The following is a 4,634-nucleotide window of genomic DNA, read 5'->3' on the forward strand; positions in this document are numbered from 1 at the left end:
AAGCAATCTTTGTGTTTTGTGAATCTTCCATTGTTGCGATAGGTTATTTGTATACGGGTGTTCACTAGGTTATGTGAGGTTGTATTTCACATATTTATCATGGTATCAGAGCTTCAAACCTGAGGATTTCATGTTCTTCAAATTGGGAGATTCTACCTATAATAGGTTTTCTGTACAATTTGGGTTGATTTAGACCTCACCATTGAATTTGGCATGTGCAAAATAGTCAAGCTTGACGTTTTGTTTGTCAATTTTTGATTCACGGGGCCAGATCTATGAGGGTTTGAAGATTCAACTTTTTTTGTGATCCAGGGGGGCACCTATTTTTCAGAGCAATTTGGACCCAAAAGGACCTCATGGTTGGATTCAGGAGATCGATTCCATGAATTTTGATATAAAATTTGAGCAATTTTGACATCGTTGACCTCTAAGGCCATTTTTTTTTTGCTTGTACGGTCGTACGACCGTATCGCCTTTGCACGTGGTTCAAAAAAAATGTGGTATTTTTTATTGTCCCCTTTCTAGTTATTTATTTTCCATAAGCAAAAAAAGAAAAACAATTTTAAAAACTTTATTTTTTTAAAGTTTTAAAAAAAAATACATTGGGGGGTATTTCACACACCCGCACAACCTATGTAGGGTACTGACAACCTTGCGTAGGGGGTTGTCAGCCCTGTGATAGATACCATGGAGGTACCATTGGCAGTACCTCCGCCGTCGGCGCCCTCCCCACATGATTTTCGGGCTCGACTGACAGTGTCGACAGCCGTTTTCTGGCTCGTGCTCCGCTTTTTCGACCACTGCATGCTTTCCCTCATTGGCGGAATTTTTCCGGCCGTCACTCGGTGCCCTTTTCTGGTGTCTTCAGCCATTTTTTTGGCAATCGCTTTTTATCAGCAACTGTATTTATTTTTCCAGCAGGGATGATTTTTTTTTGCAAGCTACAGGGAATATTCTTAGAATATTTCGCTGATGTCAGCATGACATCATGATGATATCAACAGTACAGAAGCCTTTGCATGGCCCCTTTTGACCCTCTTTGTGTCCTAAAGGAGGTGTTTTTTTCATTTGGCCATAACTTAGGCATACAATATCATTTCTTGGCAAACAAGATATTGTTGGAAAGCTGGTTTTGTCTACTTTCCAGATTTGTGAGTTTCATCACCTATTCTTCTTGTTGGTGCATTCTACAACCATTTGAAGTAAGAGGTGCTGCTTTTTGTCCCGAGTTTGTAACTTTTCACCAGTTTCCCCATTTTTTGCGATTCCAGTAGCATTGGGACGATGTTTCAGAGCTCTTCATAACCATCCATGCACTTTTTCTAGATTTTACTCCAGGTACATTTTATTTAGTTTTTTGTGTTTTCACACTCTAGTGAATTACTTGGATATATGACATCATGGAAACTTCTCGTTTGTGTGGGATGACTTGTTTTTGGTTGTTGTTCATGTATTTTGAGTCTTATGTCTTTTTTTGACATTCTGAGCTTTCATTATAAGCACTTATGATTTTGCAAACGCACTAAGATAAAGTGCCTCTGTATTGCACATGTATTATGGGATCTTGCACATCATTTTGGGCCTTATTGTACTCACACTATGATATAACGTGTCATGGGGGTTTGATGTTTGCCTTCATACCTTTCTCATGCGTGTGTGTTTTGGTTTGCACACACTATGCATTTGCTTGTACTTTCATGTCTGCACAGTCAGATGTTCTTGGTTCTTCTTCATGCACTACATTATGGCTTTCAAATTCAATGTACCTGTCATACCTCTCCCTTGTCAGCATTATGGGGGGGTTTCTACTATTGGTGCTAATGCTTCCTTGGTTTCGCGTTGGAGTGAGCTATGTATTCAGTATTTGTTCCTATGTACTAGGTGGATGCATCGACTGGTTACCCATGCATTTCAGTGAGATGGAATACTTACCATATGGACACTCTTGCATTCCTATTTCTGAGGCAACCTTCCTTTTTTCACTTGATCAGTTCTTCAGACTATTGGTACTTGTGCCATTTGTATCTTCAGGTTCTAGAGGTTTTGCTTGTGTTTGCCATTTGATTTAGATTCAAGTAGTGTCATAGAGGGCACTCATTTAGATTCATGTCTTCTTGATCCCGATCATATTTTGTTTCAGAGGAGGTTCTTATTTCAGCATCATAGCAGTCATCTACGACAGAGTTTGCAGCTTCTTCATGCTTCAATGATTCTTCATGCTCGTCTTTGGTTCCTATCTTTTGGAACATTTCTTGTTTGGAGGCTTTGTAGTTTTTCACTTGAGATTTCATCTCTTCTTGGAGAGGAGTTTTTTTCCCACAGGGTTTTCTCCTTTTTCTCCACTTTACAGAGATTTCATTGTACTTGGGTACCTCATCAGGCCTTGTTGTCGGGACCCATTTTTTTAGCTTTCTAGCATCTAGTCCTTAGTTTTTTTTAGCTTCTCCCTAACTTTATCTTAAGGGGGGGTGTTAGAGTAAAAGGTATTAGTTTACTTAATTAATTAAATCATGTTAATTTAATAATTAAGACACCTTTTCTCTATTTCACTTAAGCTATATTTAGGAAGCTAAACTTAGGAACATTAATAATTAATTTATTATTAATTATTAATTGCTTTTAGGGTTTTTTTTTCTTTTTTAGGTTTGATGTCCTTTTATAAGGATTGATCCCTTTGTATTCCTAACCAATCTGATTATTATTATTGCATTCTGTTGCTCTAGGTTTTCAAAGCAATCTTTGTGTTTGTGAATCTTCCATTGTTGTGACAGGTTATTTGCATATAGGCGTTCACTAGATTTTGGAGGTTGTATTTCACAACTTTATCATAACCAACACTTAAGCATATGTTGTTTAACTAGGTTGTTTAGGCCCCTCATATTCCATGATAAAATCTTCATCAAAACAAGCAACCAAGGAACCACACAACCTTGAGTAGTCCAAACAAGCCCTCCATAGAGGGTATCAACATCTTACTTCTTCTTTTTCTTAGATTCCGAGAGCCCATCTAAGGTCCTCTGTTTCCCACTAGCAATCTCCCTTGCCACATCTCTACTCCTAGTATCTCTCTAGGAAGGTCTGCCCACTTTGCCATCACCTCCAACATCAACTTTCTTATTATTTTTAGCTCCTACATGAGTCCAATCCAAATCAGAGTCATCCCCATCAAATATTTTCCTTGACTTTCTTGGGGGAGGGGTTGAAGAGAACCCCAGTAGGTGTAGGTTTTCTTTTAGGTTAAAAAATCCAACCTCAGTATTATGATTAGTAGCCATATTCCTTTCTTCTAGATTAATATTCTCTTTATTGGGGCATAATGTCATCTTGACAGATTCCATTTCCCTTTCTCTGGACTTGGACTGAAGAGGAGTCTATTGGTGCTATCCAACAATATTATGGCTCAAATCAACTATCATATCAACCTCAATGTTTCCCTCTTTCTCAATAGGATCAATCATGTTTTGTTGTGGAGAGTTACCCACTTTTAACTGAGACCCCTTTCTAGGGGTAGATTTTTTCTCCTTCGTTGTGGACAAAGTAGTCAAATCATTAATCTTCTTTTTCTTATCTTCCAAATATCTTTTTTGAATCTCCTCCACATAGGGAACTGACTAGTTTTTGGTGGCTTCCCCAGATTGGACCATATCATTCTTCAAACCAATGTCCACGTTCTTAAACAGGGAAGAAGGAGCCTTTGTCCCATGCTATTTCTTGCCAAGCTATTTTTTACATTCATTACTAAAATGCCCATATTTTTTACAAATTTGATAGAAGGCCTTAGCATTTTTGTATTCTATGGGTTGAACCCAAGACCTAACCCTCGAAAGGAGCATAACCTGAGTCGACAAGACAGAGTTAATAGCCACATTAGTACAGATTCTAGGAAACAGGAGCCTGGATTTGGATTGCCTAATCCTGTCCACAACTAGGAATTTTCCGAAGGATTGAACAATCCCTTTAAACCCTCCTAGATTCGAATACTCTAGAGGAAGCCTTGGAAGATGGATCTAGGTTGGAGCCACCGCCCCTAGACCTTTGTAAAGGTCCAAACCTAGTTTCCATTTGCATAGGGATAAGAAGTTTTAAAAATTACTCCCAAAAGTCCACAAACCTTCCATAAGAATCTTAACCATATCTTCTTGATTTACAAAAATAAACAAGAAAAATCCATTTACCATTGCATTAATAGAAATGCTACCTTTGAATTTCCAATGAGTATTAGCCCATTTTATAACTTGATCTATGTTAAGGCAGAAAGCTAGGAACTTACCCACAAGAGAGAGGTTGAGCTCAGCAATAGAAACATTCAACAACACATCAGGAACCTCAGCTTGTTGATCTTTAACCTTACAACCAACCAGAGGAACCGGTTGCTTAGGACTCTTGCCCATTTTAGGGGAGTTACCACCTAGCAATTTATCCACGAATCTTGTAGGTTCCTCATCCACGAAAAAGGAATCAAGATGGTAGTGGGACGAGGATGGAAGCTGAACAACAGCGACAACCTCGATCAGAGATTCAATAATCTGACTTCTATTAGAAGAATCCACAAAGGTCACATGAAAATTGGACCAAAAAAATTCTTTCTGCAAGTGGTGATTGTGAAACTACCATGTCACTTTTGAGCCGTTGTA

Source organism: Cryptomeria japonica, chromosome 5, assembly GCF_030272615.1.
Source record: "Cryptomeria japonica chromosome 5, Sugi_1.0, whole genome shotgun sequence".
In the NCBI taxonomy this organism is placed as follows: Eukaryota; Viridiplantae; Streptophyta; class Pinopsida; order Cupressales; family Cupressaceae; genus Cryptomeria; species Cryptomeria japonica.